Source organism: Gossypium hirsutum, chromosome A11 (assembly GCF_007990345.1).
Source record: "Gossypium hirsutum isolate 1008001.06 chromosome A11, Gossypium_hirsutum_v2.1, whole genome shotgun sequence".
Lineage (NCBI taxonomy): Eukaryota > Viridiplantae > Streptophyta > Magnoliopsida > Malvales > Malvaceae > Gossypium > Gossypium hirsutum.
The window spans coordinates 42,877,879-42,890,523 of record NC_053434.1 but is presented as its reverse complement, the minus strand read 5'-3'; positions in this window follow the sequence as shown (position 1 = coordinate 42,890,523).

Genomic DNA, 12,645 nt, shown 5'->3' with positions numbered 1-12,645 from the left:
GTTGGATCTGGTGCCCTAAGTGTAGTATATTCATTTGTAAAACTTGTAATTTTTTCCTAATAGATTGATTAATAAAAAAAATTAATTTATTACAATTAATATACTTTGTATTATTGTCCTCAAATGGTTTTCAAATGCAAAGGAAAATAGAAGAAAATGTTGCTCACTAGTTGTCTATTGTTTAAACTAATACTAAGTGGCATTACATGGTCAGATCATAGTATAGAAAGACAACTTATAATAGTATACGAACCTAAACATGTCCTTAGTCTAATCGAAAATGAGCAAATCGATTGAAAGACTAATATGTTGTTTATCATGTCCAATTGGGGAGATGCCTTGTCTTGGGCATTGGAGTGGACGACTCCAAGAAGATAGAGACATAGATATGACTGACTGGACTGACAGTACATCTAACTGGACCCAAGCAGAATAGATCTTGAATTCGTTTATGGATTTATCCACTTCAGACGTTCATAGAGTGACATACCTAAGGCTTAGTTTGGATGGGCGATGTGTTTACCTCCGGTGAGGTTAAAAACAGCAGTGGTGGTTAGATTAGTTACTGAAGAGGTGAGATTAGAAACAGCGATGGAGTGTGTGTTTGGATTCAAACGCAGATGTAGTGGTGAGGTGAGAATAGAAAATGACTATTAAGGACATTATATTAGAAATAATATATAATATAAGTTTTTAAAATTATTTTACTGTTACGAAATTATTAAAAATATGTGAATTTATAAATTCATTTAATAAAATATTAAAATGCACCTTCCGATATTTTATTATATAAAATGGGAATTTTTAACATTTTTAAATCAAAATAATTAAAAATTAAAAATTAAAATAAATAATCTAAAAGTAGTTAATTCAAGGAATGGTAAATTAAAATTTCTTTTGATAATAACGTATATTAGTTTGTTATAAAATAATGGGGAAAATGTTTATTATTTTTTCGTTAACCATCAAAGTGTTTTTTTACTCTTCTTTATTCAATTTATTAATAAATGAAAAAGAACAAAAAAGGCATGTAAGCTTTTGCAGCTTTGAATTTTCAACTGGATATTAATGGAGTAGTGGAAATTTTAGGGTGTGGCGCAATCTATTCTGTTCCACCGTACTGGAATTTGGTCATCCAAAGGGAGCTTTATGGTGCGATTGCACAAAAATCAATAGAAAACGCATTGTACTGATGCTAAATGGAGAACCAAAGGAAGGCTAAATCCTGTGACAAACCTAAATCTTGAGTGGATGGCAGACTATGTATGTGTGACTTGTACACTTTGATGTAAGAAAAAGCCTGAGTTCGAATAGATAAGGAATCGAAAGTTCGCACGTTAGGCGTATGACTTTTGTTGTACGTAGCATCATTTACAGTATTGGAATTCATAGCCTGGGACATGGGTAAATAATATCCTCTCATTAACATTACATGGTTGATGAAAAGTAAATATGGCCACAGTTCATCTGTCTTTGTTATGGATGGCTTGGTCACTATTTGATAGTGATTGACTTTTCATGAAGGAAGATGTAATGGTTACCATGAGATAAAATAAGATTATATTTGGAGAGCAGGTATTATCCTAAAGAGATCAAGGATACCCTATGATGGTAACACATTTATGATAAGGCCACTTGAGGAGCACTAAGTAGTTGCTTTCGTAATGGTATGTCATTAGGGAGAGCTTAATCACGATGTTATAGTGGAATAAATTTGTGACTAAATGAGTTTATAAAACTAATAAGTGAAAAATCAAAACTTAACTATAAATCATTTGAGCCCTAATTACATATGTCTAATCGGTCCCTTCACTAGCTCTTTGAAACCATAAATGAATTTCATGTTTGAATCATGAGTGAATGAAATGAATAGGAAAAGTGAAATGGGAAACATTCAGGAATGGTTATGGTTTTTTTCGAAATGGAGAAATAGAATCATTTGAAAATGAATGTAGGTGTCCAAAATGGAAATGAAAATAGAAATGGAACTGATTCATTGCAATTAAAAATGATTAGAAGAATGAGTTTATATTTTTGAGCTGCTTTGAGACTCGAAAATGAAAATAAATCATTTGGTCATAGTGAACATGTTGAGATATGAAACATTGAACATATTTTCTTGAAAATTTACCTAGGGTAAAATCGTCAAAAATTTTAATGAGGGTAAAATCGTTAAAATTTTACTGGGGGTAAAATAGGGATGAGAAAATTGTTTAATACAAAATATTAAAGTTTATTTTGGGTAATAGAAAAAGCGAATCAAGTTGGGTCACATTACAAAGTACTAGGTCAAAAGGCTTATGAGGTACTCATAATTGGACCTGATGTGAGAGAGGCCTGAATCCCCATCATAATACATATGAGGGGAAACACACCCTATTAGCCCCTCTTTCTATTCTATTAGTCTAGGATGTTGTTTCTTTATTTGAAATAAACTTTTACAGTTCAATAAGGGTTTTACCTTCTTTCCTGATCAATTGATGGCATCGGAAGAGTTGTGAACACAATTTTAAGAGATTGTTATTCAGCCAAAAAATAGAGAGAATTTATTCTCAACTATTAAATATAATTTTCAATAATAACAATTCTATCGATTTTATTAAAGAAGAGAGAATTTCTAGTTTTGTCTTTTGATTCAATTGGTTTGAGCCTACACTAGTTCATGGTATGAGAGTAGTGGAGAAGATCATTTGGTTGAAAATTGGAAACATTCAACGCCCTCTAAGTGAAAAACACAAGTATGATTTCGGTTAAGGTTTATTGCTATAAATATAACAAATCGAGTCTATTTTCAAAATTTTAATTTTTTGCTGCGCAAGAAAATCGTTTCAAACCAGATTCTTTTTCCAACAATTAATATAAAGAGCCAAGTTGTGCCATGTTCATGGTGTAAACCGAGGCCAAATCATGGTGTAAACTGAGACCGAATCATGGTGTAAACCGAGACCGAATCTCTCTCTTTATCTTGTTTGACTAATATTTGGTAAGATGTGACGTTCTTGTAATTATTCGCATGCTTAAGGGCTACATGTGAACTAATGCAATATTATATATATTTTTCATAGGACTATCATCTCCACATAGGACTTTTTTTTATATATAGAACTTTTATGAGCCAGAAACAGACATAGGACATAATTGTAATTTTTCCAAAACGGAGTCTGTGATGAGGAGAAGATGGAGCGATGGTGGTCGAAGACCCAAGTAATGCCCTGTGGTGAAAAACTGTGCAATCTTGTTTGTCATTTATTTTCTAGAAATAGAACCATAGAAACCTTGACTAACAACGTAACAACCCGTTTTTCAGTGGTGCTGAAATAATGGTTTCAAGACCACAAATTTGACGAGTAAATTTGTATAATTAGTAATTAAATTACACAAGTCAATAATAATTTTTATATTGAATTTGATTTGATGATTTTAAGCAATTGAATTAAAAGTTAGTATAAGTGGTTTGGTTCAAAAGTCAAGTGGTTATTGAAACGAGGTATTAGGACCTCTTTTCTGTAATCTAAAGCCATAAATATTTTTATTAAATATTTACAGAGTCGTATTAAATGTGAATTGAAGTTGGGCTTGGTAGTTTTGATGATTTATTACTTAATTAAGGTAAAAGGATTAAATTGCAAAAGAGGTAAAAGTTAATTACTATAGATTAAAATTAGTAAAGGGAAAAAAATTGTAATTAAACCGTGGTAAAAAATTCCAAGCGTGGTGGATATGAATAATCCACTAACTTTTGGGCTATTTGCTCGTTTAGTCTTAGTTAGTTTAGGATTTAATTGTAATTAAGTTTATTTAGTTGGAATTTACTTTAATTGAAGGACCAATTGTGCAATCAAACATTCCTTGGATGGTAATTATACACTATTTTCAATTGATGGACAAATATGGACATGTTTTATCTATTTTATAAGTATATAGAAAAGGTTAAAATTGTAAATTAAGAAAATAAAAGGTTAAAATTAAAATAATGTTAAATTAAAACTTATCATCTTCTTCTTCATAACCGATTGGCCATTGTTAAGGGGAGAAAAATCTTGGTTAGCTAGGGTTCATCAAATAGGTAAGTAAACATTGTCCGTTTTTGGTAATTTTTATGTTTTTGAGCACATATTAACTCAATTTAGCTAATCTGAGGACTAATTTGTAAAATTTTCAAATGTTATGGATTCTGCCATTGATGAATTTGAGATGTTCTGGAAGTTTTATGCTAGAATATTAAGCTTGGTTGCTAGATAAGACTATTTTGTAAAGTAATTTTTGGTAATTTTAATGTTTAAGGAGTAAAATGTGAAATTAGTAAAAGTACAAGGACTTGAGGTGAAATAATAGAAAATATGGGTTGTAATGAGGTTCCAAACAATTCAGCTAAACTTGAAATTGAATAAAAATGGTTAAATTGCATGTTTTGGGCTGAGAGACTAAATTGTATAAAAGTAAAATGTTGGGGGCAATTTTGTAAAAATATTAAAAATAACTTAATTGCATAAAATAAATTAATATTTCTATTAAAATTATTGAATTGAATGAAATTATTATTTTAGATCCTAAACGAGTGGAAAACCAATGAAAAGAGAAAATTATCAAATAGCTCATGTACTCTGCCGTTGTTGCAATTTAGTTTAGTAAGTTCGTATGGTTTAAATTTATTATATTTTTGAATGTAGTATATGCCTTAATTGTATAATGTTGTGATTATATTGTTGTGTGTAATTGAAAATGAGAATAATGAATTGACACAACGTCGATCATTGATTGAGCTATTCTGGACAGTTACTTCAAATCAGTCCTATAAGTTTGTTCGGTTTAATTCTAATGCATTTAAATGTGTATTGAATAAATTAAATTGTTTTGGATTGAACATTATAATGATGTTATGTATATGACTATTGAAGTAATGGATCGTTATAACATTGAGTGCTAACGAGATATTTTGAATCAATGAATTTTTGGTTGATGAACTAATGCCTGTATATGGAATATGAGATAGTGAATCGTTCATATATTGATTTCTGTTGGAATACTTTGAACCAATGAACATAGAATAGAGTACGATCGGCATGGCAATAGGTTATTTTGCGCCTGGTACAGGATTGATAAGAGGAGCATAAATGATCTCTTTATATCTTTTGTTCACAGAATATATCGAGGTTTTGCATTTTTTGTGGACTTTCGTGTTATATTACAGTATCTATTGGTGTATTACGGGGGTGGTTGTTAGTGTAACATCTTGATTTTGGGCCTAGTCAGAATAGTGGTTTTGGGACCACAAATTCGATGAGAAAAATTTTATTTTTTTTTATATTTTTATGGTCTACAATTTTACGGAATGATTTCGTGAAAATTTAGTTCGAAAATTTTGACGTTTGGGCACTCAATTTAGTCAAAAGGACTAAATCGTAAAAAGTATAAAAGTTGAGTTCTACATGCTAGAGGTGTCCAATTATTATGAAATTTTAAATTGGAGGTCCTGATATGGAAATTAGACCATTGGTTAAGTTGGTGGACAAAAATGGACATGGTTAGGCATGTTTCCAAAGTTTGTCATTAAGGGCATTTTGGTCATTTAGTTATTAAAATGAATTAAAAACAAAATTAAAAGCCAATTGTTGTAGGCCAATTTTAACCCATTTACATCAAAACCCAATTTAGCCTTACCTAACCCACCAAAATTAAACCCAAAACCTAAAATCTTAACTACCCAAAGCCCAATTTACATCAAAACCCCAATGGCCCAAACCCTAAGCCCAAATCAAAATAAAAAAACCTAGCCCACAACCTAAACTTTTCTCAACTAAATCCTAGCCTTTGCCACCACCAACTCCACTAACCACACTTGCTCTACCACTAACTCCACAAGCCACACTTGCTCCACCACCACTTGTACTACAAATGAAGACATAAACAATAAAAAAATATTTTGTAAATGGCTATATAAGCCTTCTCATATTTTGTATTTAGGGAGGAAGAAGTTTTGGGGGAGAAAGTTATTGTAAAGGATTTTTGAGAGGTTTTTTGAGAGTAATCAAGGAGAAGAGTTATTGTAAAGGCTAGTTTTTGGAGAGAGTAGTTTTTTTGGAGATTAATCAAAGATCAAAGCAAAAGAGGTTTCTTCGTCTATTCTCGTTTTAAGTTCTTTGTTTGCTTATCATTTTTTCTTTCAATCTTATTTTGTTTCTTTTATCCGAAAGTAAAAATAAAAGGAGGAAGCTTATCCATTTTTACCGAAAAAGTTTTTTTTGAGGTCCGGCTGCCGTGTACGGTGGCGCAGACGGCGACTGGTGGCGGTTCGGTGACCGGACGGTGGCCGGCCTTGTGGCCGAAATCACCCACTCTTTCCCTCTCTCTTTTTTTGTTATTATTATATTTCTTAATATTATGTTATATATATTCTTTTAATATATTAGGTATATTCTAAATTCTATATTACGTATTTATATATAATATTATTTTATGTATATATCTTTAATACTATATTATTTATATATATATTTACATGTTATCTTATGCATATATTTTAATTATATTATGTATGTATTTTTTGCACTATATTATGTACATATTTTTAATATTATCACGTATTTATTTTTTATATATGTACATATTTATGTAGTATTATTAATAGTATTATTTTTAAACATCATTGTTATTTCTAATATATATATATTATGTACACATTTTTATTTCTATTTTATTTTTTTATTTGTCAATATTAATTATTATTATTCTAATATTTTGATATTTTAATATTTTATATTATTCACATCACTATTCGCATTTTTTACAATAATATTCTTAGATTTTTTTCACTATCATTTTAGAAACTTTTTACATTTTAATTTTAAGAATAAGGCAATGTACCGATTTTAACATTAAGCCATTGATTTCAACGCTATGTTGGGTGAAGTTAGTCGGCTCGTGTTAAAAACAGGATATCCTTCTAAAAAACCAAAAACTTACAACTTCTCATTTCCTTCAATCGGATCACACTTAAATGTCAAATTGAATTCGTATTTTTGAAAATCAATATAACACGTGTTTAATAAGATACCAATTTTGGGCGTCGCGAGGGTGCTAATACCTTTTGGCGTAGACCTAAATTCGGCCTTCATTTTTGTGCAAGAATAAGTTTTCTTTTCTAAAAAAGGATGATTTATTAGGTGTCCGGTCACACCTAGAAAAATGATCGGTGGCGACTCCCTTTTTTAATAAAATCGAAAGTCGATTTTTTAAAATTTCAAATAATCCCCTCAATTAGCGACTGAAAGTGAAATTTTTACGTCGCTACAGCTGGCGACGCCACTGGAGAGTGATTTTTGAGAGTCGAGTTAATTAAACGTGTGTTGTCAAAATTTTCGAAGTTCCTTGTTCAAATTAATATTTAATCATGATCCTTAGGTTTTGTTTTCGAAAAAATCATACATACATATCTCCTAATTTGTTTTATCTTTCGTTTTTCAGCTTTAAGTTTTATGGTTTTAGTTTTGTAGTTTTAAAATAAATGAAAGGTTTGCAAGTTTCTCCCCACACACCGTGCATATGCATTTTTGTTGCATAACATGAGCTCTATACCTGGGCTCCGTCCCTGTTAGGTGAAAGTAAACGCTACGCCTTCGTGAGTTAACTTGTTTCTCTGTACAAGCTAGTGAATACTTTCGGGTTACATATGACTTACGCTTTCGTGAGTTAACTCGTCCCTTCGTATAGGCATAAGTAAATGTAATCCCTCGAATTGATCTCGTAAGCCTATGATGGGCCATGACCGAGGCTTTGTACTAATCTTAGTAGATGACAGTACAGACGATTCGAGTACCCATCTAGAACCAAAACCGTATATAGTGAACCATACGAGCCATCCAACTAGAGCCGTGCCGAACCTCCGTCCGTTTACTGGTCACCTAAGTACATGGGAAAAACACATCTTACCTTCTGTTTCTTTTACATTTACGCTTTCTATGCAAGGGAATCGAGTCTATTGGACCAAGTAGCTTAATTTATTAGATTGTCCACAGTTTTTCTTTGTTCATATGTGTTGTGCTAACCAAGTTTGTTTGTTTTTATTCTTATTTTACATCATGCATTATAGTCATCATATTAGGAAGGTGTTGACTAGAGATCGGTTTCCAAAAAATGGGTTTCTAATGGAAGAGTCAATTATACAAACAACCGAGAGGAATGCCGCGGTTCGAGACTGGTCTCTAAAGACTCAGAAAGAAAGAGGGGATAGTCTAGTGGAGGAATGTATTGCCAATTTGCCCGAGCACGTAACTGTAAATGTTCGCCAGAATAACCTTGAAGATTTGGTTCGGGTGTGGAATCAGTGGGACTCGGATACTAGGGGTATCTTCATTGAAAGATACGGGGACATAGCCGACTTGATTACTGTCAATGTAGATGAACGATTGATTCAAGCCATGGTCAGATTTTGGGATCCAGCCTACCAATGTTTTACTTTCAATCATGAAGACATGACCCCGACTATAGAAGAGTACGCTGCTTTGCTTCGTGTCGAAAACGTACAACCCTATAAGATATATGTGAAAGAACCTAAGCCAATGACCTTCAAGAAAAAGTTAGTGAGATTGACAGACATGACTGACGCGTGGGCAAAAAAATAGATAATGAAAAAGAATGAAACCATTTGCATTCCATGGTCTTCCCTACGAGACTTGATTCTGAACCATCCCGACATGTTGAAAAGGGTAAATTTGTTCGCTCTGGCCACTTACGGTTAGATCATCTTCCCGAAGGTCCTTGGGCACATAGAAGTTGCGGTGGTAGATTTCTTCGAAAGATTAAAACAAGGAATCATGTAACACCCCGAACCCGAGACCGACACCGGAGTCGGACACGAGATGTTAACAAACTTTGAAAAATTTTTCCAGACACTGCCCAGTCTGAGTACTAGTCGCTTCAAAAATCATATCTTGAGTTTCACAACTCGAAAATCAGTTTTGTGATTTTTCCCTGAAACTAGACTCATGTCCCCACCTATGTATTTTTTTCTAGAATTTTTGGTCGGGCCAATTAGTACAGTTTATTAGTCAAAGTCTCCCATGTTACAGGAGTCGACTACACTGACCTTTTCCCATTACGACTTGGATATCTCTCTGCACAGAGCTTCAATACTGATGCCGTTTGTTTCTATGGAAACTAGACTCAGAGAGGAATCCATACATATATGGTATGACCCATAATTATCTCTGGTCAATTTATAGTGAATTTCCAAAGTCGGAACAGGGAATCCAGAAACTGTTCTGGCCCTGTTCCACAAGAACCTGAATATCTCTTACTGTACTGTTCCTATGATTGTTTCGTTACTTCCATATGAAAGTAGATTCATCAAGGTTCGGTTACATAATTTATTCACTATTTAATTCCACTCCTACGAATTCTTGTGATTTTTCCAATCCACACCACTGCTGCTATCAGCTTCTGTTTTCAAAGTAAACCTTACCTAATTTGGGGTTTCATGGACCAACTAGGGCTTTGTCATACATAAGCCCACATATGATCATACTTAGCCATTCCAGTGGCTGATCATTTGCTCAACACTTCCATTCCAACTATAGTTACATCATGAAACCATCTATACATTCATAAACACGAATGGTCTAATGCCATACTCCACTTCTACAAGCCATTTTCGCATGGCTGTACACTTATACATTTCATAAAGTACTCGAAAAACAACAATGGGTAGTCCTATACATGCCATATCAAGATTCAACCAAAATAGTACCCAAAAGAGCCTTTGATAGTGTGGGCGACTTCGACTTCAAGATCCCGAGTCCGATAGCTGGAGAACCAAAAATCTATAAAATAGAGGAGCAATGTAACGAGTAAGCAATTTATGCTTAGTAAGTTTGAGCAAGGAATTCCAGCATAAACAAAGAATATCACACATTTAGCTAAACGGAATATTTCATAATACGCAATTTATCGATATTAAACTTGCTTCACAACATTAACAACCCTTATGCACATACACAATAGACTAACTTAGCCGAAGGCCGATAGCTCGTTTATCAACTGAGCGAACATTTATTTGTAAGGGCTCGATTAAATTCAACACATACGTAACATATCCCCATATTGGGATGTTTTTCGAGTATTCGTTGGAATTTTACAGCAAGCTCATTCATTACCAAATCACGTACCTTCAGGATTTAACCGGATATAGCTCCTCGTTCAAATGCCTTCGGGACATAGCCCGGTTTTAGTAACTCACACAATGCCTTCGGGACATAACCCGGATTTAACAACTCGCACGAATGCCTTCGGGACTTAACCCGGATTTAATAACTCGCACGAATGCCTTCGGGACTTAACTCGGATTTAGTATCTCGCACAAAGGCCTTCGGATCTTAGTCCGGATATATTCACTTAGCACAAAGCCTTCGGGACTTAGCCCGGACAGCATTCAATTAATCATGCACATCTAACAATAATTCATGGCACATTCATATTTCATTTTCGTTTACGAAACTCAAACACAAGGCACATATTGTCCTTGCACATTCGGCTCAATAGCCACACATAGAGCATGATTTAATCACATCGAAATTTAAGCTCTCTTACTCAAGAACTTACCTCGGGTGTTGTCGAACGATTCCGCTAGCTATTCAACCACTTTTTCCTTCCCTTTATCGGTTTTATTTCCCCTTTGCTCTTGAGCTTAATCAAACAAATAAATTGATTTCATCATTTAGGCATCAAAAGATGAACACAAGGCACTTAGCCCATATTTATACATTAGACATTAAAGTCTCATACATGCAAAAATCATGCATCAACACAACATATTAGCTAATTTCTTTCCCCTTGGCCGAATATGCATGTCCATTTTTGGGGTCGATTTCAACACTTAATACACACATATACACACTAGTAAAGCATCCTCCCCCTTTTCATCAATTTAACACATGCATTGCTCATTAACATGCAAAGTTACATTCGGCCTTAGCACACATCTTGCTAGCCGATTCTTCTCCATTTAGCAACCAATGCACATATGTGCTCACACAAAAATGCTAAAAAGGAGGTTCAAGAATCATCAAGCCATCATCACATGCATCATTAACAAGCTTCATATTTTGCATGCAATGGCATTAACACAACCTCCACCTAGGCCGAATCTTAACTCATCCTCATGCCTCATCACCACAACATCAAACATCAACCAAGAATGATGCATCCATGGTCAAGTGCCATTTCCATCACATAGCAAGATTTAGACCATGGGTTAGGTAGAACTCAAGCTAACAACTAAAACATGCATGCCTCTCATGGAACATCATCAAACATACCTTAGCCTAGCTACATGCATGGCCGAATCTCTTCACCTTTCTTCTTCTTTCCTCCTTAAAATTTTTGGCCAAGGATGAACCAAAGGATGAGAAAATTTTTCTTTGTTTTTCTTTCTAGTTTTGGCAAGCATGAAGATGAGAAAAGGATGAACAAAATTCCCCCTTTCTCTTCTTTAGCTCACGGCAATGGGGGGGGGACAAACACTACACACACATTTTTTTTTCTTTTGTTTTCCATTTCTTTATTACCCATACTCCTTATTTTATTCTTCCATTAACAAAACATGTTTCATGACATGTTTTGCCCATCATTCCTTGTCATGGCCGGCCACTACTCATTAGGGGGGGGAATTTGACATGCAAGTCCCCCCCTTTGTCCACATGCACTAATAGGTCCTCACACATTGACCTATCACATTTTTGAATTTTCTCACATAAGTCCTATTGACTAAATTCACATGCAATCAACCAAATCGAAGCTTGAAATTTTCACACATTCATAATCACATATTCTACACAATAAGTATCACATTCAAACATTTCGGTGACTCGGTTTAGCGGTCCCGAAACCACTTCCCGACTAGGGTCAACTTTGGGTTGTCACAAATCAACACCGTCCCAACTATCCTGGCCGAAACCTTCAGATCACTAAGTAGTTGTAGGAAGAAAGGGAAGGTCGTTTTATTGGATGCGCGCAGTTACTCAATGTTTGGATTCTGAGCCACTTCTGGAAAGTAGAGTGCACACCGTTCCATATGTTTTCTAAAACATTCTCCCTGTTAGAAGCTTATCTTAAGAAAGAATGGCCAAGGGAGGTCACCGAACAACACTGGGTCTCAGTCTTTCAGAATCTTCGCGTCGAGGACGTAACTTGGAGAGCACCGTGGATACGCCTGTCAGTTCTGCTATACAAGGTCAGAGATCAAGATTGGGTGCCACTACTTGGGTTATGGGGAGGAGTTGAATATGCTCCGTTAATGGTCCAAAGGCAATTTTCTTTACGACAATTCGTACCCGCCACCGGAGGATTAGCACAATCGGAGTTAGCTTTTGCGGGTGAAGGATATATGAAGAGGGTCCGAGATACTGCAAAGTCTTGGAAGAGAATTCATCACATGAAATTAGCTCTATATGCTGATACCCTCACCCAAGATTATGACATATGGAGAAAGCAACGGGTGAACAGCCAGCAAATCTCGTCGACAAATTACACCGTCCAGAATCCTTTCTCGACAGAAGTGCCATCCGAGCTAGAAATAGCAAGATAGGAATTTAAGCGCGAAAAGGTCAAAATGTTGTGGGACATTAGTATTCTTCACGAAGAAAATTACCA